This window comes from Megascapheus bottae, chromosome 3, assembly GCF_031878675.1.
Source record: "Megascapheus bottae isolate mThoBot1 chromosome 3, mThoBot2.hap1, whole genome shotgun sequence".
NCBI lineage: Eukaryota > Metazoa > Chordata > Mammalia > Rodentia > Geomyidae > Megascapheus > Megascapheus bottae.
Window position 1 is genome coordinate 12,951,006 of NC_143511.1, and position 24,390 is coordinate 12,975,395.

Below are 24,390 nucleotides of genomic sequence, written 5' to 3' on the forward strand. Positions count from 1 at the left end.
TTACCAGGCCACAGCAGTCTGAAGGCCGTGGCCGCCGAGCCTTGGCCCCATCTTGCCCACCCCGTTCCCGCCCAGCCCACGCCAGCCATTGGCCCTGCCAGCCCTCGGGTTTGGCGCTGCCCGGGGACGACCACGGGGAGGGCCGAGTCCCAGAAGATTCCACGGGGCCACAGATGGTCCCGACGGCGGCCACACACACCGCGTCCTTCCCTCCCACCCTCACCCTCGCCCTCACGCTCCTTGCCGGCCACCCGTGGCCTGCCCGAGCCTTGGCAGAGCGGCACGTGGGACGTCGGCCGGCACACCGGACACGCCGGCTGCAGCAAGGCAAACCAAGGCAAACCAAGGCAATCAAGGCAAACCTTGAACTCTGTGGTGAAAGATGCACAGGCATGCATGTGCCTACCTGCAGAAACACACACACACACACACACACACACACACACACACACACACACACACACACACCAATTCGAAATGGTGGCCTAAAGGTTTTCCAGGTGGTACAGCCCCTGGCACTGTCTTCTTGGGAGCAGAGTCCTCAAACCATTCCTCTTTACGGGACTCCCTCCTCGTGTGGCCGCCGAGGGAGCAGACAGCCTTCCTCATTCTAGAGCCATCTGCCATCGTGCTGGTGACGTTTTATCTGCACACAGCATTCGTCCTCCTCTTTGCTCTTGTCCAGGGAATAGCCTGTGATTCTCGTCCCAAGTCTGTGTCCCAAGGGGAACTGGAAAGAAGAACAGAATTCTTTGGGGCAAAGGGAAAGCCTGGCCATCCTAGTTGGCATCCTTCCAGGATAGCACGAACTTTCAGAGGATGCCAGTGTCCAAGTTACACACAAAGGGAAGGGCCTATGGCGGCCCTTGCCCTTTCCAAGGTCGGGGTCAAGTGTCAGATCATTCCTGGGGCCCGAGGCGCACGCCAAGGTCCAAAGAACAGCATTTCTCTCTTGGGGATCCAGGAGGGAGAGAGAGGGAGGGAAGAGCCTGTCAAGGCAAAGGACACGGGTGGCCCACGTGTCCTCTTGCTGCCCGTGTCCACACGCACATGCACGTTCAGAACCCCCAAACAACCTGGGGGCGGCCCAACACCCACGCACCACGGGCATCTTTTCTTGCCACCACACTGGCAGGTGGCTTTGAAGGAACTGCTGGCCAGCACTTGAGGGAATAGAGGCCTTGGAGGCAGATCCCTGGGGAGGAATCTGGCCACATAGACTGGAAGTAGCTGGGAGACCCAGGAGGATGAAGATGAGTGGGTGGATGGAGCAGGAGGGGAAGGTGGAGGAGGAGGGAGAGGAGGAGTAGGAGGAGAGCAGGTTAGCGGGCCAGGTTTCTATTTCAGAGAGTGCAGGAAGCCTGCCCTACAGTAAAATAAATTTAATTTGGAAAATCAAATTGCAAGCAAAAAAGAGAAAAGAATCAAGGAAAAACCCTCCCTGTCCCTCTTGCACCTGTCTTCCTTTCTCCTCTTCTCTCCACCCCTCTTTGCGAGTCCTCCCAGAATTGCTTTTCTGGCATTGCAAGCAAGGTGATCACACGAGTGATAACATATGGCTATCCCTATGAGTGAAGGAGTGTCCAAAGAGCAAAGGATACAGACTACTGAGGGCCAGCGGTGTCTGTCTATGGCACCCTTGCCCCCATGTAAGGCCACCATCAAATACCATACCTCCACCAGCCTCTCCTTCCTGTCTTGATAGCGAAACCCCCAAACGAACAAATGACTCTGCCCTCACCCACTAACTCCCATGGCATTAGGAAATTGTAGACAGCAGACTCCTTCCTTCCTTCCTCCTTCCTTTCTTCCTTCCTCCTTCCCTCCCTCTTTTCCAGACAAACGGACAAATGCTTTTTCTACTGTCAAAAGACCCCCTCCTGCTCTAATGTCTCAAGTATCATTGAGGCTCAAGGGCATTCCTGAGGAGAATGTGCTAAATATCCTCCAGACTCAGTACAAGGGGACATGGCGCAGATTGGGGCTGGCGTTTTGATTGGGGAGTGTTGGCTGGGGGAGGTTTGCTGAGGGTGGCATTCTCATTCAGGAAAGAAGGAGCTGGAACAGGGCCTGAAGATAGCTGAGCCAGGGAAGGTTGGATGGCTGTCTGCTCCACAGCTACGTGTGCTCCCAAAGTAAGAATTTTATCCAATCCCTCTCTCTTCATCAATCCAGGGTCCCTCTTTCTCTGGTGGGTAGGACAGGGTCTGAATAGTTTCTGGAGGCATTTGTTTTGTGTGTACACCCCCTTTCCTTCCCATCTGCTTCCCTCTTTCTCTCTCTCTTCCTTTTTCCCTTTTCTGCAAGAGAACCTCTGAATTAGTTTCCCAGCTTTGCAAGCGAGGGGATCACACACAACATCTCATCTGCCTAAACACAAGAATGAAGGAGAGTCCACACTCCATAGGACACACACTATGGAGGGACAAGCATGATGGTCAATGGCCCCTGTCCCCTCAGATAGATGAATTAAAATCATGGCAGAGGGGTGGTTATGGTTCTGAACTGTTCATATCTGTATATGTAAGTTGTACTGTGAAAATGAAACTCTCTTGTTCAACTAATAGATGTCAATACAAGAAAAACATGCGATCAGAAAACAAATCACTATTTGTTTGCAGCTTATGCCTGTTATTCTATGTACTCAGCAAGCTGAGATCAGAAAAGCAAAGCCTGTCTAGGCAAAATAGAACATACAAATATCTCAACATAGAAAATAATCCAGAAGTGGATCTGTGTCTGAAGTGGCCAAGTGCTATCTTGGACAGTAAAGCTCACTGCCAGTGTCCAGGCTCTGAGGTCAAACCCAAGATGGGGGCACACAGGCACACACCCACACTCTCGACACATACACACTCTGAAACATACACATGGAAATAGATTCACCAACACAGACACACACAAAAGCTCCATTAGCACTCAAATAAGTCAGAGTAAGAGACTGAAAACTTGCATCACCAAAAGTGAGAAGATTTGATTTCAGTAATTTCAGGAGATTTAATACTCATTGAAACTTCAATTGCTTGAGAACCCAGGCTCTGTCTTATTTTTTACACTGAGCTTGAAGGCAAGCTTCAACATAAACAACTCTACACACATGACAGACATTTAATGACTACTTATTACTCACAATTTTCAAATGTCATTTCAAATAAAATGTTGGATGTGACTGTACAATAAGAAACCCCAGGAGTGGTGGCACATGCCAATATTCCCAGAAAACAGAAGGCCTATGAAGTCAAACCAAGCCTGGACTATGGGCTACTGGTAACACATTATCTAAAAAAATTCAAGAATATGCTTGCCAATGCCAAGCCAAGAGAAAGAGCCACACTGCTGTATGATGGTACTCAAGTGACATGGAGAGACAAGCCACAGAGACAGAAAGTAAATAGTGGCCACCTGCTGAGAAAGGGACTGTTGAATGCCTTACCTTGTTAATCATGCCACTCACAACACTGGCTGTGTACAATCTTCTGAATACACTAAATGGCACTAAAGCCAACCCTACCCAAAAGTGAAAATCCTATCTAAAAAATGATAAGGTGAAGAAAAGCTGGAGGAAGGTTTAAATCATCCCTATCACGGTAAATGGGTTACATTTCAAATTTTAAAACGTCATGAAAATTAAAGTGCGAGCTGCAGACAGGCTGGCAACGTGGCGAAGACATATTTCATACTGAAAGACCTGTCTTCAAAAGAAAGACAGTGCAAAAATTAATAACAACAACAACTGCAGCAGTTATCATCTATAAGCCAGAGCAGCTGCACATGCAAGTACAACAGGGAAATTACATGAAAGTCTATAGGGGACCAACATTCTTTTTTTTGTTTGCCAGTCCTGGGGCTTGAACTCGGGGCCTGAGCACTGTTCTTTAGCTTTGTCCTCAAGGTTAGCTCTCTGTCACTTGAGCCACAACACCATTTCTGGCTTTTTTCTACGCATGTGGTACCGAGGAATTGAACCCAGGTCTTCATGCATGCTAGGCAAGCACTCTATCACTAGGCCAAACTCCTGGCCCCTGGACCAACATTCTTAACAATACCAAAATCCAGTGATGTTCCAGTCATTTTTATAAAACAGCCTATTGTGTTCACATAGCACACATACCTTCTCCTACATGCTTTAAATTATCTGTAGTTTACATATCACAAAACAGCATGTACATTATATTAAATGCATGTTATACATTATTTTGTAAGGGATGGATTATGACAAGGATAAAGAGTTCTATATGTCAGCACAGTTGCAAGCATCTTTTCTGAATTATTTTGAATTACATTCTTTGGACCCAGAAATACAGAAGCCACTGAGACAAAAACCACAATCCAATGAAATTAAAAGTGCCATTTATAATTAGACAGGGTAATTCAGTCTACCCTAAGTCAGGCCTGGTATATAAATTAATAAACCACTAGCAAGCTTGAATGAGGCCCTGGGTTCTAGATGGAATATAAGAAAAAGACAAGGCAAAAGGAAGGCCAGAGCAAAAGCAAAGGTAGAGACAGGGCAGTGCCAAAGGCCAAGGCAAGGAAAAGGCAAGGCAAAGACAAGGACCAAAGAAAAGAAAAGAAAATAGTCAAAGGAAAAGAAGGAAATACAATTAAAGAAAAATAAATAAGAATAAAAACTTAGGCTTGCATTAAGTATCTTTGGTATTATGTCATCTTTCCAGTGATCCATTTTCATTGTATACTATAAACGTATTGGAGACAGGACAGACTGGTCCCTTGTCACAACAGTTTAAAATTTTCTGGTCTAACACAAGATCCACTGTGCAGCCATGTTCTAATACATAATGATCCATGGAAATACAATTGAACTATAGGGGGCTCTTTATCTGTCTGAGCATTATTTCTGCATGTGCCTAGTCAGATGGCTCAAAATGAGATTTCCTGTGAAAACAGTGCACTCAGTAAAGAAGATGGCCCTTCCCAATGTGAGTTAATCTTATCTAGCTCCTACATAAAATGACGGAAAATGGCTGAGGAAAGCAGAAAATACTCTTTTTACTTGGCCTGCCTACAGGACATCTACCTATTTCTATCCTCACAATGAGACATGAGTATTTATGTGAAACAAAAATCAATCATCTGAAACCACATTGAGGCAATCTTCTTATCAAAAAACATCACTCCAATCCCTCCCCTAAAGAAGACAGCACAAATCTAATTTGCAACATCATTCAAAATTACACATCTCTAATATCTCCCATCAACCTACCTTCTGGGGAACTCAGTGATACTCCTGGTGGTACTTTTCCATAGCAGGTCTGCTCAAAGGTTGCTCTGCCTGCCACTGTTAGGAAAAACAGATTCCATTAGAATAAATATGAGACATAATGGTAACTTTCATCTGGTATATACATCCATTAACTTGCTAGTTTCTTAACAAGTTGTCTTGTACTGAATCAAGTATCAGGCATAATTTATTTGACAATGTGTCACGTTCTTGTGCAAACCATTTATACTCTCAAGGCACATATTATGATCTCTCCACTTGGTCCTAATCATCACAGCCCCCTCATCTCTCTTTAGTAACCGTTCGTGATTTGGAAGTTTTCATTAGAAGCACATCCCAGTCTAAAGTAGATTAGACTGCCCTTGCTTGTGATATGCAAAACAGAACTCAGCTCTGTGAGCAGGCTATCAAAATAAAGCCTGGTGGATGCACTAAGTTACTGGTAATCCTCCCTATCAGTAAGCATAGCCTCTCCTAATCCTCTGCGGGGGGCTGGGATAATAAGACACGTCTGGATTTGAGGGTCAGAGGGAGATTATACAATGAGGAAGCCCATGGGTAGAGAAGGATCCTACCTTAACCCCACACTGCCCCAAAAGTTAACAGGTAAGACTCATGACTGTGTGTCAGGAACTCACCTGTATACTGAGGGGCAAAGGTGGGAGAAGTGTCTGGATCACTCATGTTCTTCACAACTCTGTAGGCTCATGGTGAGGATAACATTCTTTTACTTTCCTTTATCATTGTTTAAAAACTCTAAAGATAGCTAAGTACACTCGCTCAGTCCTGTAATCTCTGCTACTTGGCAGGCAGCGATGAGGAGCATCACAGTTCAGGGCCAGCCAGAGAAAAACGTTAGTGAGACTTCATTTTTCACAGTAAAAGCTGAGACGGGAGCTCCATGCTACTTAAAAACTGGGATCTGGAGAGTGGAGCGCAGCGAAGCAGAGGCGGCCTCGCGAAGCTTCCAGAGGCGGCCGCGGAGGGCGGGCCGCGGGCTGGCGCACAGCTGCTTGGAGCATAAGCAAGGCGTGCGGGCTGCTGCGTGTGTCTGCGCTGGGGGTCTCCGCTCGCGGGGGTCGAGCTCTGGGCGGCCTTTCCCGTCGGATCTGGCAGGCGGCTGCAGTTTCAGCCTTCGGCCAGACCCATCCGGACCATGGCTTCGGCTTTGGAGGAGCTGCAGAAAGACCTAGAAGAAGTAAAAGCATTACTGGAAAAGTCCACTAGGAAAAGAATACGTGATGCCCTTACATCTGAAAAATCAAAGATTGAGATGGAAATAAAGAACAAGATGCAGCGGAAATCACAGAAGACACCGCAGGTTGACAATGAAAAGCCAGCTGCTGTTGTTGCTCCCATCACAACTGGATATGCAGTGAAAATCAGCAATTATGGATGGGATTAGTCAGGTAAGTTTGTGAAAATCTACATTACTTTAACTGGAGTTCATCAGGTTCCCACTGAGAATGCACAGGGGCATTTCACAGACAGGTCCTTTGATCTTTTGGTAAAGAATCTAAATGGGATGAGTTACTCCATGATAGTGAACAATCTCTTGAAGCCCAGCTCTGTAGAAGGCAGTTAAAGAAAAGTCAAGACGGATACAGTTCTTATGTAGAACGAAAGCAGAAAATGTACGATGGGATTACTTGACTCAAGTGGAAAAGGAGTGCGAAGAGAAAGAAAAGCCTTCATATGACACTGAAGCAGATCCTAGTGAGGGATTAATGAATGTTCTAAAGAAAATTTATGAAGATGGAGACGATGATATGAAGTGCACCATTAATAAAGCCTGGGTGGAATCAAGAGAGAAGCAAGCCAAAGGAGACCCAGAATTTTGAGACTGTTAAATCCTCTTGGAACCGTATGTGGAATTACTGATGTTTCCAATAATGGAATGTTGGGCAGATATTTACACAGCCTTCTAAGTTAAAGGCAGTGAATTTTAAATAAAATATGCTTATTAAACACTTCCTCCAAAGATGCTTTCATTAGTATCCTGGTTATTTTTTTAAGAAGGGTTGGTTATGTGACAGTCTCATTGAAATAAATTTTACCTAAGGAAAAAAACTGGGGTCTGTTATGCTAATTATAAAATGGAAGACGTAGGCCAGGCCAGCCTCCACACAAACACAAGATCCTAACTCAAAACAAACTGAAGCAGCAAGGTTAGAACTATGACAGAAATGCTTGACTCAGAACCTGCCTGTCAACACAGTGCACTGAGTTCAAACCACAGCAACAAAGAAACCACACAAAAATGCAAAGCCACCATAAAAGAAAAACAGAACCTTAAAAGATTTTAAAGATTCTGTACAAATTCTGACTTGCTTCTAGATGGATGCAGCTTTGCCCCAGCATTGATTCAGTCATTAATCCTCAACTGAGAGGGGGCAGTAGACCACACCTGAAATCCTTCCCATTCAGAAAGTGGAGATCAGGAGGACAGTAGTTTGAGGCCAGTTAAAAATTCCCAAGACCTAACCTCAACCAATAAAGACTGGTGTGGTCTTATTCAAAGACAGCCTTTCCACGATTTTTCTTCCACACCCAGAGGGAGAGCTGACTATGAGGCCTCCAGTCCGACACCACCAGTATCCATTATTGGGGAGATGGAGCAGCCATCTCTGGTGACTGAAGTCATGTCTCTTCAATAAGGGCCTGAGCTATTCCTGACCACCACTGGGGAGGGCTGCCGGGAGGGTGTGACATAGCAAAGCAAAGTAGAGAACCGAGATGTATTTGTCTGGTTCAAGACATCAGCAAGCTACAAATATGGGCAAATTACAAATAGCCCTCAGATCACTGAGCCCAGGTAAAAAATGGATACCTGGGGCTGGGAGTTTAGCCTAGTGGTAGAGTGCTTGCCTAGCTTGCACGAAGACCTGGGTTTGATTCCTTGGTACCACATATATAGAAAAAAAGGCAGAAATCGTGCTGTGGCTCATGTGGTAGAGCTCTAGCCTTGAGAAAGCCCAAGGACAGTTCCCAGGCCCTGAGTTCAAGTCCCAGGATTGGAAAAAAGTGGCTATCTGAGGTGGCTGCAGAGTCTCCAGTACAGTCTGGTACATATGCTAGTCTATTACTAAACTACTCAGAGTTAAGTAGCCTCCAAATCAGACAGTAAGTCAGGAAGCTCTGCTCTTAGTTCAGAAGTAATGAATGAAGAAACCCACTCAAAAAAGCAAGCAAGAAAAAAAACAAAGAAAACCAAATTGTGATAGTCTACGATTCCAACATGCCTGTGTTCCTATCAACCACAGAAAGAGATTTTACTCCCTTAGAGGTCTGGCACAATTTGGAATGCTTGCCTGTGAAAACGTTGTGTGTGTGTGTGTGTGTGTGTGTGTGTGTGCACACACAAGCATATTACTTCTCTACCTTTGGCCCACATTCTGGGGCTACACCTGCAAATCTCTATATCTTCCACCTGAAGACCTAGCTCTTAGTGTCTGGTGACAAGAGTCTGTCTAACATGACATTGAAGATCCTGCAGGGTGAGATATCAATACTGTCTACCCCAGCACTTCGCCAGGTCTCACATAGGCTGGCATGCTGTTGGAGGCATTCTCCATGGATGACACCTCCTGTAGCAGTTACAGATTGAACATGTAGACTTTCATTGTTCAGTCTGCAAGAACTGAGAACTCATGGGGACTGTCTTCTGGCTGCGCCTACAACTCTCACACACGTCTCCCACACTCTGGGTCCCCCAATGAACCCCCGTTGCCCACAATTTCCTATGAATATAGGCCCCAATTCACCATTGAACCATGAGAGTAAAGAAGGCAGAGTATACACCTCTGCTTTCTATTCTATGACCCCTGGTACTCAGCCTTAACATGACTCATATGTTGAAGCAAGTACAAACAACTGGGGACCCAAAGGCTCCACACAAGATTATTTGTAAAGCCTGATTCTACTTAAGAAGTGCTCTGGAAATAACGGGGATTCTGCAACTGGTTCACACAACACTTTCTGACCTGGATGCAAGGCAAGAGGCATCACAAGCTTTTTATTGCTTTTATCTCAACAGCCAAACATGGCTCTGACAGCACCAAACAGACCCATAACATGAAGAGAAAGCTGCAGAGCCAAAGTCACTCAGGTAACCAGATTGAGCCTCCTCTAGTCTATTGGGGTTTCAGCTGAGCAGCCAAAAAGGGCCATTTGATGTCAGCTCCATGCCACCTCAACCAGTGTCTCCTGTGCCTTCAGGTCCCCAGACGCCATCTCTTTTCGCCAGCAGCTGCCAGAGTATAAAGTCCTGGACACTAGCACCTGGACTGCAGCAGATGATCTCAGCAAGAAGCCACACCTGTCCTGTTCCCTGCCACTGGTCAACATCTCCCACAAGATGGGGGTAGGGTATGGCAGCCGATCCATGTCCACTTGTCAGAAGTGGGGATTGCAGGGCCAATATGATTAAAAGGGGTGAGCCAGGGGTGGGGTGCTCAGACCCTGCTCTGCAGTGCTAAGATGTCTCCTGAAGGCCTTATTCATCTATCAGCAAGGGAAAGTAGAAACATGTTTCAGGAAAATCCCCAGCCAAAAGCCCATGTTTACTGAGAAACTGGAATGCTGAAGGAATGGTGAGACACACAGCTAGAGGAAAATGTAGAGGCTGAGGGCAAGCAGGGAACCATCCCCATCTCACATATGACGAGTCCTCCTGCTGCATATGAGAAATTCCCTGAAAGATGCTTGACTGCACCCTTCCCACAATGTTGGCATAGAGCTTGTGTGCAGGCAGGCTAGGTCCCTTGTTTCATACTACTCACAACCAGGGAGTCCCTCCAGACACACACGGACAGAGTACAAGCAGAGAGGACAGCTGTCAGTTTGGGCTGTGGATAGGATACTGCAAAAGATCCAGCCCAATGGGCAGTGACTCTGGGAAAGGAACCCAGGTGAGCAGACTATGCCTGATAACCAGAAGGCCTTCAATCAGGCAGTGGGAAAGAGTCTCTGGAAGGCTGCTTCTGGGGAACCAGGTGGGGTAACAGTGACAGCCCAGAGGAGTAAGGGGAGTACCTGAGTGCATCCACTTCCTCTCTGAACAACAGAAGCTTGGCTCCAAAGAGCGAGGCTGGGATTTCAGCATCTTCAGCTTCACCTCTAACTACCACAAAACACCAACTGATAGGAAACACCAACTGCTGGGAAACAGACTGTGCAGTGAGCAGAGACTTGGCTGAGAAGACCTGCTGAGAGCCAGAAGTCCAGGCTCAGGGCCACAAAGTCTACAACAACTGTAGGCATTCTAGCTTGTGTACAAACAGCCCTTTCTCTTCCTGTATGCCATCTGCATGTCATCCATGGAAGCACATGATCACCTGGGAATGCTAAAATTTACTTTCAGATCACTTCCAGACCCCGCACAAAGCTTTGACAGCACTTGCCTTCTGCCTGGTCCAGCAAGTCAAACAACCATCAACATCCATCTGGATGAGCCAGGAAGTGGAATAGCAAATGACCACAGCTACCTACTAGGTATTTTTGTCCACTTGATGGAAATTCCAGCCACTCAAACCTGATACTACCATCCTTCCTATCTCAAGTACACGGTACAGAGACTCTGTGCTTTCCCGCTTGGACTTCTCTCAGTTCCTCTGGAAGGTAAGAAATCATTCCTGTCTGGTGAGCCCTGGAAAACTTCAGAGTTACCACTGTGACCACATACAGAATTAGGACACCTACACACAAGCTGGGAGAGGAGGGTTTTGCTATGTTGCTGATAGTGCTGGGACTGCATTCTGTCCCAAGGTGATGATCCCACAAAAACTTACTTGGGTCAGGACCTGCTAGGAAAAGCCAAGATCTATAAAAGCCAAGTCCAAAGATATATTCAAATTATCCAGAGGAAAAATAAAACAGAAATAAGACATATCAGATACAAATCTTGTTAGTCAAATAGACCCATTGCCCCTAGCTAATGCTCCATTCTCAGGACCTTGCACGCACCTTTCCCAGACAGTTCATCATTAGGCCCATTTGGTGCAGGCAGTAAAGAGAGCATTGGGCAGTTACAACCATATAAGGTAACAAGACTCCTGAAAGTGACCTTCAGTCTGGGCACCCGGGGACCCCTTACCAACATTTCCAAGGAGACTAGTGGCCCCTTTCTTTAGAAAGTCATTGCAGCTCAACAGCTGGTGCAACAACAGCTGGATTTAGGGTACATAACCCCTTTCAACTCTCCATGGAATTCTCCAATTTTTGTTGTAAAGAAAAAAATCAGGTAAATGGAGGCTCTAACAAGATTTAAGAAAAGTAAATGCAACTATGGAACTCATGGGGGCATTACAGCCTGTTGCCTTCCCCATGGTAACCCCAAAGGATACTTACAAAATTATTATAGATTTAAAAGATTGCTTTTATACTATACCCCTGGCGCCTCAAGACTGTAAGCGTTTTGCTTTCAGTATTCCTTTTATTAATTTCAAAGAACCCATGAAATGGTATCATTGGCTTGTGCTCCCACAAGGCATGGCAAATAGCCCAACTTTATGTCAAAGTTTTGTAGCCAGAGCTATTTCTTCTACCCGCACAAAATACTCTTCTGCTTATATTGTTCATTATATGGATGATATTTTGTCGGCTCATTCTAACCCTACTATTGTGCGACAAGATTTTGGGCAATTAAAACAAAAATCTGAGCGTTTTTGGCCTCATAATAGCAGCAGAAAAGGTTCAGGAACACCCCCCTTTTACATATTTGGGCCACACATTGGGCCCTCACTATTTTCAACTCAGAAAATACGCTTAAAAACCTCTCACTTGAGTAATTCTGCATGATTTTCAACAATTTGGGGGGGGGATATAAACTGGCTTCGACCTTATTTGAAACTATCCACTGCAGAGTTAAAAACCCTCTTTGATCTCCTGAAGGGAGACACAGATCCTATGTCTTTGTGCCATTTGAATCCTGAAGCCAGGAAGGCTATTCTAATTGTAGAAGATGCACTTTCTCAGCAGCACATGAACTATTGTGATTATTCATTACTCTGGGGAGCCTATATTTTATCGACTTCTCATTCCCCAATTGCTGTGTTATGGCAGAATGGTCCACTCTTGTGGCTCTCTTTGCCATCAACACCCAGAAAAGTGTTGGCTCCTTATTATGAATTGGTGGCCACTCTAGTGCACATGTACCGAGTGGACTCCTAGAAATATTTAGGCCAGGAACCTCATTTTATTTGTGTTCCATGTAATTTACAACAACAAGATTGGTTACTTGCCCATTGTGAATCTTGGGCCATTGCTTGGGCCAACTATATAGGAAAAAATTTGCATCACTACCCATCTAATAAACTTTTCCGATTTGCTGCATCCCATACATTTCTTTTTCCTTTCATAGTACGGGCCTTGCCTTTGCCTTCTGCCACCTTAGTTTTTACAGATGGCTCCTCCAATGGAATGGCTGCTTTAACCATTAATGGAAAAACCCAGTCTTGGGCTACAGGTTTTTCCTCCGCCTAAGAGGTGGAATTACAGGCTGTTTTACAGGCACTTGTCCTATTACAAAGGGAGCCCTTTAACTTATACTCAGCCAATATGTAATGCGTGCTTTTCAAGTCATAGAAACTGTTCCTTTTATTGGGACTACTAATTACAACATTCAGACCCAATTCCACCAAGTACAGACTTTGCTTAGTTCCCGTAATCACCCCTGTTTTTTTTTCTTGCTTTGTTCGAGCTCACACTAACCTTCCTGCCCCCTAAGTGAGGGCAATGCAGTTACTGACTCTGCCATTGGAATATATTTAACTCAGATTCAACTTGCAAAGCAGACATATGCCATCCATTATCAAAATAGTCCATCGTTGCGCCATCAGTTTAAATTATCTTGAGAAGCAGCATGACAGAGAGTTAAAAGTTGCTCCAACTGTGTGCCTTTCTCACCAGCTCCTCATATAGGTGTGAATCCATGGGGTCTGCTATCTAATCACATTTGACAGATGTATGTCCTTTATTTGGCCAGTTAAAACATGTTCATGTTACAGTAGACACCTATTCTGATCTTATCTTGGCCACCCTTCTTGCAGGGAAAGCTACTAAATATTGTATTTCCACTGCCTTCGTTGCTTTGCTGTTATGGGGATTCCCTCACAAATTAAGACAGATAACAGCCCTAGTTATGCGGGCCACACATTTCGGTCCTTTTTGCCATTCTTAAAACATCACTCATATCACAGGCATTCCTTATAACCAAGAGGGTCAGGGTATTATGGAGCGAGCTAACAGATTATTAAAACATCAGATTGCTAAAATTAAGACGGGGGAGTTGTATCCTGCTACCCCCGCAAATATACTTAATCATGCTTTGTTTGTTTTAAATTTTTAAAATTTGGACTCAAATAATTTATCTGAAGCACAATGATTCTGGGGGAAAAAAGAGCAACATGCTTTTACTCTAGTAAAATGAAAGGATCCCCTAACCAGTGCTTGGCACAAACCCAATACAGTTCTAACATGAAGTCGAGGGCATGTATCTGATTTTTCACAGAAGGAAATGACGCCCACTGGCTACCTGAATGCTGCGTTGGATTGTGGAGAGTAGCAATGATCATACAAGCAGCAACTCACTGGGCCTATATCCCCGACTCGCCACTGGTGCATCCTGCAACGTGGGAGGGACCTAAGTTATTCATACATGTCAACCTATCAGAATATAGGACTGCTCCAGATCCATTTATTCAGCATAGTCAAATGGCTACTAGATTGGTCAGGAGCCAATTCTATCCAACATTTCAATCCTGGATTGTGATGAATGAATGGTTGTCGTCAACATCAAGCATGGTTGCCACAGCCCTTAGTAATATGACCTGGTTCAGCTCCTCCTATCAGAAGAACATTCTCTTCCTTTTGACATTATTATATATAGACCTTTTAAATATCCATTGATTCTACACAGTTCAATATGACATGTGATAATTGTTCTTCTGAAAATTGTATGTATAGTGGATTAGCTACCTCTACCACCTTTTATTATGTTATCTTTGAATATGTCTGGACCCTGGTATGATCTTGGTTTTACAACAGTTAAAAGACCTAAAGCACTCTAGGAGGTTTATTGGATTAATAGTAGCAGGTATTCTAGTTTTTAGTTCCTTAGAGCCTACTGCTGTATCTGCTGTATCTGCTACTGTTGCCTTGACGCAGGAAAGACTTAAAGCATCATATGAGACAGTAATCCTCCTGGGGGAATGGGCTCACAAACTACAGACTCTTCAAAGAGTCCGTTGCCATGTTAGATTTGATTTTATTTGCGTTATATACAATGGATCCATTTATTCCTGGGATTGTACTGTGGCCCACCTAAACAGAATTTGGCATCATGCAAACTTATCTCTAGATTTCTTTCAGCTTCATAGACAAATCATTGGATTTGAACATGCACCATCACTGGACGTTGGGATAATACAGATCGCCAGAAAGCTGTTTGAACAGTCTCAGCACTATGTTCCTTCCTTGAACAATTTAAAAGGCTTGCTGATGGCCTTTGTTGGTCCGGGAATGTTGGTTATAATTATTATTTGCCTATCTTGTGCGGTGGAAATCTTGCAAAATTCATTACTAAACTTTGCAGATCAACTCCATAAAATCGGGCTCCAGATAAATGAGTTTCCCCTGAGAGGAATCGCAGCCAGGGATGAGTACGAGGGGATGCTGCTCTGACCAACCTAAGACAGGGCCTTCAGCTTGATCTGAAGAAATTCTCCATGACGGGTATGGCAGAGTTAGTGACCCCCCAACCTAAGACAGGGGGATTCAATTCTTTTAAAATAAAGATGGGAGAGATGCTGGGAGCCAAGTGCAGGGTCAGGCTGGCCCATGAATCTGCATCACTGAGTAAGATAACCACACAGAGAAATGAGCTGTCGTTTATAAAGCCTTGCCTATGAACTTTGAGCTATATCGTCTGAGCAAGGAGTCAGCCCAGCAGGTCTGGCCAGCCAGGGGCAAATATTAGAGAGCCATCTAGGCTCTCAAGGAAGCCACAGGCGATGGCCAAGGCTGTGTCTAAGATCCCAGCAGTGCAGAGAGCATGCAGTTTGTGGTTCTTAGGGTGCAAAGACCACAAGAGGAGGAGCTGCCTGAGCAGCTCCAGCTCTAGCCCACCATGGCCCCAGTGCACTGCAGGGATCACAATCACTCACATCTGCCCTGCTGTGCCTCCACCGACTCTTCTTGAGATTCACACTAGTGCCCAAAAGGAAGAAATGGACAAGGGGCAGTGTAGCCCAATGATGGTCAGGATAGGGTAACTTCTATTCTGTGAACAAGAATTAACACATGATCCCTCAGTGGCACATCCATGCCTATACCCAAAAGAGGTGACCATGGGATCCTGAAGGGAGATAGTCACTGTTAGGTCTGAGTGGAAGAAGTGACTTCTTCCCTTGGCTCTCTCCACCTGCACTCTGGAAATACCTGCCCAGCACCTGTAACCCTGGCAACTGGCATGCCTGGGGGTAGTGGGAGGTCCCTACTGAAGTATTTCCCTATCCTCTGAGATCACATCCACTTTTGCTGTGTCTATACCCGCCCCTATATGATCTCTCACTTCCTGCCCTTAGCCCTCTTGCTTGCCTGACTTCATCTTGGGTGGCAGGAGTCTGCTCTTTCCTCATGCAATAAACCCTCTTCTCCTGAAATCCGTGGAGTTTCCTTTCCACAGACCTTACAATCACTCTCAAGGTCACTGTAGAACCACTCACTACACATAAGCACAGACGTGTTACAAGTGTCTGGAAAGACATGCACTGAAAACAGAAGGCTGCATGGACACACAGCAGTTTATGTGATACCAAGGAGTTGAACCTGAGTCCTCGTGCATGCTAGGCAAGTACTCTACCACTAGGCCAAACTCCTGGCTGGAAGTATTTTTTTTCAATCCTTCCTAAGGAAAGGTGGAGAGAATGGCTTTACTCCCCTCACATTCTCTAGCGTGCTCCTAAATCAAGGAAACAAGAGAAGAGGCTGTCATTACTTTAAGTTCATTTTTTTTCAGTGGTGCTAAAAAGTCTTCAAAAATACATCTATAATTAGATTTTAAGTCTAAAAAATCCTTCTCATGGGATAATTAGACTTCAAAAACCTCATTTTAGTTTTCAGATTTTAACAAGGACATTTATAAGCAAGCCCATTTCATTTTTAAAAGGGGGAGAAATGTAATTTTAACACAAAACATATTCAAGCTTCGCCTTAGGACATAACAAACCTAATTTGGCAAGGGTTGTTAGTAAATGGAAACACTGCATAGAGTCACTCTCATTTTTGATAGAAACAAAAGCAAGTCTTACTGTACTGACTGCTGCTGGATAAAGAGGGACCTCATGTAGCCTTTTCAGAGCTGTGAGGTAGAACATCCTAAACCCCAGCCCCTCAGCACTGAGCAATAGGGACCTGGAGAAGAGATGGTGGGCAAAGGAAAGCTCTGGAATGTCATCCAGAATCAACACACTCAGACATACAGGGAGCAGCCTCCTCATAGATACACATGCACCTGTGGCACCCCCTACCCTCTTACCTGGGTAAGACAAGCACTATGCAGCCAGCTCCAAGAGCCCACCCCTTCTACAAGAATGCTTTACTCTCAGAGGGCTTTCCCAGATTTAATCGGTCTTAGGGAATCCTACTCTTGGTTCCTAGAGCCACAGAACTGGGTTCATATGCCCTCATCTCTGAGCTCTGGAGCCCACCTACAAGGCTGTGGCATCATCCTCCTTCACAACTTTTTATTTCTCCAAGGGGAAGGGAAGTCCCAGGGCTTGAACTCTGGGCCTGATTACTCTCCCTGAGCCTTTAGGATGCTCAAGGCCAGCCAGTTCTCTAAGAATGGAGCCACAACTCTACTCCCAGCTTTTGTCGTAGTTAATTGGAGGTAAGAATCTCCCTGGCTTTCTTTTCTGATCAGGCTGGCTTTCCATGACAATCTTCAAATCTTACTCTCCTGAGTAGCTAGATTTATAGATGTGAGCCACTGGAGCCTGCCTCATCCTTTACAGATCTTCATGACAGGACAATACTTCCAGTTCCCTAGAGCAGATCTTGACTTCTAGCATCAAGACTCTAGCCAGAGTAGGGGTTTCTCACAAACTTGAGCAGCTCACACTACTGGCTTGCTACTCAGTTAAAGGAGAGCAAGGCTCTTCTCTGGCTGAAATCATATCCCCAGCTCTCTGCTCAGAGTACTATTACTCAGGTTTTGCCCCTCAAGCCACATGGATTCATCTGTTTATGAAAAATCAAGGTGGTTTCTTTCTAGTAGTGGGGATGAAATCCAGAGTTTCCCCTACACCAGGCAAGTGCTCTTCCCCAGCCCAAGGACAGTTTCATTGGACATAAGCATGTCCATTCACACACTATCATCGGTGGCCACTACGCCAGGACAACCATGCCCCTGTTTTGCCCCCAGCTGGCCTGGTGTTAGGTTGGTAAGCAAAGTCTTGCTTTCCCAGGGGAAACTCCACAGCCCGTTTCTGCCCTACTGTGACAGAAATTTTAAGGCCTCCCAGCCAACCGCAACATTACATGCATCCCATGATATCCAAGGTACCCCAATGCCTACTTACAAAAATACAAAAAGAAACCAAGCTGACTAAATGGATGAAACAAACAAGACAAAGTACATTTCAAGTCTAAGCATCAGCCACCCCTGCTGGAATATCTACAAGAATGCAGCCAGACTGCAAAAAAAAAAAATACAAATGTGCAAACCAGAGAAACAACAGTGACTCTCTTAACTTCAGTTTTTTTCATGTCAATAATAATATAAAATCTGATTTACAGGAAACTACTATTAAAATCAAGGTGACACAACTTGTCTAGTCTAAAAGATGACTTCTTTCTACATTTTGGAATTGCGATTCCAATAAAAGGCACAATAATCCAGAGACTAGCAAGAAGGAAAAACCAGAGGTAGCAAATGGGAATACACAGAACTTTGCATCTGAATGTCTTCCACAGAGACACTTAAACAACTCCTATCAATTCAAAAGCAGACAAACAGCAGAACAATAACAACAGAAAGGTTAGCTTGACCTTCCCTCACTGTGGGAGGGCCATTTGCTATCACAGAACTGAAAAGGAGTTAATTGCCCCTCTTCTTCCTCACATAATGAGACATTTCCTCTCCAAATGATGAATGGTTCTTGCTCAGCTTGAAGCTTCCTGTGCCAAGAAGCAAACCCAGATCCAGGCCAGAGTTGGGCACTTTTCAAAAGCCTGAGAGGTCCAGGCTCCCCAAGGCCTATGACAAGTTTCAGGCTGGCCTGAAGTAGGATGGCTTAGTCTGTACCCTCCCTCTCCCTAATACAAACTAAGTCACTGCAGAAGTCTTTCTGTTCTTTCTCAGAGACACCTCTTCATGTGGGTGCACATCACCTCAATGAAACATGCCTGTTTTAAAGCTTCACCATCATTACATATGCATCCATGTAGTGAGAGCAGTTCTTACAATCCGGAAGATTCCCAGCTTGGACTGGAGGAACTTTGATTTCCTGTTACTCTATGTCAGTGTCACCTTTTAGCAACACTTTAGGTAAATAGAATGACAAACAGTACGAATAAAAGCCTGGCCTCTCACCATGAGTTGCTCATATGTCAGCTCCTCAGTGCTCTGTGTTACTCCCTGGTGTTGATGGGCCACGCTCACACAACCCGTCACCTGCTGATACACACCTGAAGACTCTACTTTTTGCCTGATGCTACAAGTCCTCAAGAGGCCATATTGTAGCCTGGGTAAATATCCAGGACCAAATTTGCTAGGTTATTTATTTATTTATTTGCTAGTCCTGGTGCTTGAATTCAAGGCCAGGGAACTGTTCTTGGGATTTCTCAAGGCTACCGCTCTACCACTTGAGCCACAACACCACTTCTAGCTTTTTATGTGTATGTGGTACCTAGGAATTGAGCCCAGGGCTTCGTGCTTGCTAGGCAAGCACTCTACCACTAGGCTCGGCTACTGGCCCTGCTAGGTTACATTCTAAGGCATAAAAAACTGCCCAACTACTTCCAGAGTGACTATCTGAACCATTTTCTATGCTCAACAGCAACACACATGTTCTATATTGTTTTATGCCAACAGTAAGATAATCACTCATTAGTGGTATCAGTCTATGCCAGTTGGTACCTCGGCATTGGTTGGGGCTGTGCCACAACCTAGCAGAAGTGAACCTGCTCAATTCCTAGCAGCTGGGTGGCAAAGACAGAGAGGGAAGAGAGCCCAAGTAACTCCTTCATGGAACACCCCAATAACATAACATCCTTCCACCAAGCCCTCCATCTCAAGGATCCTACCCCTCCCACTAGCACCACGAGTCTTTGTGGGGTACTCATCCCAGTCTAGCACTCTGTAATCTTAACATGTGACTCCCTATGACTACTGATGCTCAGGGGTTTCGTGTCCTTATTTAACAATCATATATCACATTTCATAAAACAACTGTTCAAAAAAGGATTTTGTCCTTTGTTGGTTGTGCTAGGACTCAATGCCTGGACTATGTAACATACTGAGTAGATGCTCCATCCACCACTGAGCCCCATCTTCTGCCTTTTCTAATCTGGCTTCAGCAAGTACTGAAGTCCTGAGTTCAATCCTCAATACTAGGGGAAAGAAATCCTTAGACAGATTTGGTATATGTCTTCAGCCAGATAGGTCTATAGATCTATGTTTCTGTCCTTTTATTAGGTGTATTTGGAAGCAAACTAAGTCTAATGCATCTTATTTTTTCCCAAGTGTAATTAATTCATGCTCTGTGTGTCCTTCTTGACAGACACCAGCTTTCAGAGTTCTGACTTCTCTCTAAAGGCCCACATGGCAATGAAGCTCTTTCGGTGTAGAGGCCACATGTTAGGTTCATCCCACTGTCATGCCTTGTACCACCATTTGAAGTGATCATCTTTCTCTCAGAAAATTATCACAACACTTTTGATTTTTTAAAAGTCAGTGGGCCTGGGAGCATAGCCTGGTAGTAGAGTACTTGGATAGTATGTCCAATGCCCTGGGTTCAATTCCTTGGTATCACTTATACAGAAAATGCCAAAACTGGTGCCATGGCTCAAGTGGTAGCATGTTAGTCTTTTGAAACCTCAAGGACAGTCCCAGCTGGACCCTGAGAACAAACCCCAGGGCTGGCAAAAAATTTAAAAAAATTAAAAATCAATGAGAGCCAAGAGTTTACCCTAGTTGTAGAGTGCTTGCCTTGTATGCACAAAGACCAGGGTTTGATTTCTTGGTACCACATAGATTTTAAAAAATCCAGAAGTGGCACTGTAGCACAAGTGGTAGAGCTCTAGCCTTAAGAAAGCCCGAAGACTTAGGACCTAAGTTCAAGCCCCAGGATTGGCAAACAATCAATGAACACTATATTCTTCAATTACTTCTGAACTTTCCATTGTGTTCTATTCATTTACCTATCATTGTCCCAAGCACATGGCAACATTTCTTGAACTTGATCCTTTTCAAAATTACCCTGCCCATTCCTGATCCTGTATACAAGGATAGAAAATTCAGAAATTAGTTTGGTGATTCCTACCCCGAAATCCTGTTAGGACATGGTTAAACAAACTACCACCCTGGTAACACTGGACATTCACTGCATGAATGTGGTGTCTTGTGATAATGTGAGGCAGACCTGGTCTGTGTGCAGCTGCTAGTATTCTTGAGACCCCTAGTGATGATGTTTGATGCGTGTTGCTGAGCTGGCTGATGAGTGGTAGCACATGGATTAGGGGGCTCGTCCCCAGAAAGCCAAAGCCTGGATCAAAAGGCTGGGGCTTTTCAACTGGAAAAACAGAGTCTACGGCAGTGCTTATCACCACTGGCCAATCACGTAGCTGCTCAGGCCTACATGATGAACCCACCATGAAAACCAAAAACCATGGGGTTCACAGCACTCAGACAGTGCTCTGAGATAAGGGAGAGCACTGACAAAGGAGGTGCCATTCACCAAAGCAGTTTATGAATATGTTCCATTTTGATCAATGTCACTCCTTCCAACATTCTTACTACCCTGTCCAGCCCACCCAATCCCTCTTCCCTTACCATTTTAGGTTATGTATTGGGTTTTTTCCATGTAACAAAAAGTTTCCATGTACAATGCATCTCCATGTGTCACTACTTCAATATCTTCATCCTCTTTCAATCCACCCTCTTCCGCTGTATTTCTCAAATCTGTGGTATATACACTGAATTCCTCCCTGCATTCTCTCTATATATTAACCAAAGTAAGCCAACTCTGAGAAACTTAAGTTGCATAGTTTCTCTCATTTTGGTAGTTAGAATGTGCCTAGAAATCTACAAATAAACACACTGGGCAGTAAGCTAGAGATTTCAAATGAACAAACTGAAGTGTAATAGACTCTATGGAGCACAGATAGCATAACTCTTTAAAAAGACTAAGTCAAAGCCAACAAAATAAGTACCAGCAAATAGGTACTTGCAAAAGGGGAGGATGCAGCCAAGGAGAGAAGGGTATTTCATGGGTTTGATCCAATTGCAAGCTAGATGTTCTTTAAGCACTTCACCATGTACACACTATCTATATGTAAATACAATCTATTTTTGTCCAGTGTCCCTGGTCCCTGTGACTTCATTAACCCTGCTCATTAGTGCTAATAGATTTTACTGATACCAGGGAAGTTCCTACATAATTACGTAGTCTCTAAATAGAGATAGTTTTACCTCTTTCTCTGGTCTGACATAACCTTCTTTCCCTTACCAGACTGCACAAGTTAGGATCAGTACAGCTTTGTTACATCCTCAGTATCAGGGCAGCAGTGAATCTTAAATTCAGTACTATAGTCAATACCTGTAGTTCACTATGTAAGAGTCTGAAATCTAAGGACTGCAGGTTGAAACCAGCCCCTTACCAAAATCTGTGAGGCTCTTATTTCCAATTAACTGCAAAAAAGGCCAGAAGTAGAGTTCAAGTGTCACCAGTTTTGAGAAATAAAAGGGACAGTGCCCAAGCATTGAGTTCAGGTGTAAGTACTGGAATCGATTGGATAAGCAATTAATATGCAGTTGTCCAATGGAATTTCCCTCCTTTCCATGTGCTGAGTTTTCGATCATAAAAGAGTGGCATTTTGTTAAAGCTGTGAGATATGTGCAGGTCTCTGCCTTATTCTACTAACGTAGCTAATTTTCTCCAGAACAGCACCTGCATTCCTGGATTAACCGCGCTGGCTCATTTTTCCTACAGGCCTGTCTCCACTCTTCCTCTAGATCCCCACAAACCCTGTGTGGTTAATACTATCCATGTGCATACTTTCTACACTTATCACTCACAAGACAAAGCAACCTAATCCCTCTGGATTTCTCAGACATCAGAAACCCAAATTGTGAAGATGACCAGTGTCACACTTTGGGAAATGGTGTTAGGTCAGAGTGCCATTCCCAATCTAGAGCTCAGAACACACAGCATCTGGGAATCTCAGGAAAGACAGAGCCTTGCCCACAGAGAAGAGCCATACTTACTTCAAGGACCCTCACAATCTTGTCATCCAGACCTCTGGAGTTAGCTCCAAGTCCCTTGTAGGAAAGCTGTGGGGCTAAAAAAGGCTTGAAAGGTGACCATTAGGATTCCTAAGGAAGCCAGGTCTGTCAGGTGCTGGTGGCTCAGGCCTGTAATCCTAACTAGCTACTCAAAAAACTAACAGCTGAGGATCTTAGCCATAGGTCAATGCCAGCTTTGGCAAGAAAATCCAATTAATAACTGAAAACCAGAAGTGGCACTTAAGTGGTAGCTCTTGAGCAAAAGAGCTTAGGGGCAATGGTCAAGCCCGGAGTTCAGGCCCCAACCAACAACAAAAAAGCCAGATCATAAAGGGAGCTGTGCCACCTAGTGGTGGCAATACCCCAGGCCCCACAATGCTGGATCAGACTACCAAAAATGAGGGCAAGACCTTAAAACACCAAATAAGTGACATTGTACTCAAAATGAATGGCAGTCATTTTGACAACTAAAGATAATACTTAAAAACTATGCAGAAAAAAATGAGCCAGGTTCCAGTGACTCAAACATGTAAATCTCACCTTCTTAAGAGGCTGAGATATCACAATTATGGTTCAAAGCCAGCCCAGGCAAGAAAGTCTGAGACTCTTATCTCCAATTTACCACCAAAAATGCTAAAACGAGTAATGTGGCTCAAGTGGTAGAGTGCCAGCCTTGAGTAACAAAGTATAAGGGAGATTTCCCAAGCTCTACTACTGGTACACACACATACACATACACCATATAGCAGGCTCCCAGGTCACTCATGCAACTGCTTTGAGGCAACTTTAGGAACTAGCAATCACACATGTGAACTAGCAATCACACATGCCTGGGCATGACTTGCCAACGTTCTAATGTGCCACTTCTCCTGCAAGGACACAACCCACAGCAGAATGATAAACTCTTCCCTGCTCCTACAAGTCCTTCCACCCATTGCCAGCAGCATGTTCAATCTCACTGAGCACAGGCTTACCCAGGACACCGAACTTGCACAGAAGGTTCCAACAGGTGCTCCCAAACTGCCAACCACCTACCCCCAAGAAAAGCAACAGAAGGAAAATCACATGCTTTTGCTCCAGACTCCATGGGGCTTCATTCCTAGGCCGGTATGGGAATCCTAAGCTCAAGCAGTCCTCCTGCCTCAACCTCCCAAGTAGCTGGGACTACAGAAATGCCACCTTAGAATGGAAACCTTTTTATTTCCCTGCCTGGTGCTGTGACAAGAAGCATGTAATGCACATGCCCTGCCTGTCCTCAAGCTCAAGATGATTCTGTTCAGACTCAATAGAGTAGGTTTGTTTTCAGTGTGTGAAGAATATAACATGGGAGTGGACCCCAAGTTTATTGATTCAAGCCTCACGAGACAATTAGGACATAGTAAGGCTGAACAAAGAGCCAGGCACACAGCACTGAGGCCTCCAAGATACTAGGCTCCCCATAGTGAGCTGCAAAGCTACAGTACAACAGGTAAGCCACAGGGGAATCTTCCCTAAACACAAGCCACTCTCCAAAGAGCTTGAAGAGACCAGGGCCACCACAAGCCTCACTCCCTTGGCCTCCCAGAAAGCCCATTCAGGCCTTGAGGCCCTTCCTTAGGACAGGATGTGACTCTGCCAGTTCATCACAGCAGGATCCAGGAAC

The 24,390-nt window shown here is 44.8% G+C and overlaps 1 long non-coding RNA gene and 1 pseudogene across 1 annotated transcript; one reads left to right on the forward strand and one right to left on the reverse strand.

The window, feature by feature from the left end:
- Positions 1-457: 457 nt before the first annotated feature.
- LOC150064959 (uncharacterized) lies at positions 458-6,198 on the reverse strand. Its single transcript, XR_016534723.1, has 3 exons — positions 5,881-6,198; positions 5,225-5,299; positions 458-730 (listed from the first exon to the last, which is right to left on the reverse strand). It is a non-coding gene; the product is annotated as an uncharacterized LOC150064959 (long non-coding RNA).
- A 200-nt stretch (positions 6,199-6,398) lies between these two features.
- Positions 6,399-7,142, forward strand: LOC150064960 (calcyclin-binding protein pseudogene; annotated as a pseudogene).
- Positions 7,143-24,390: the final 17,248 nt, after the last annotated feature.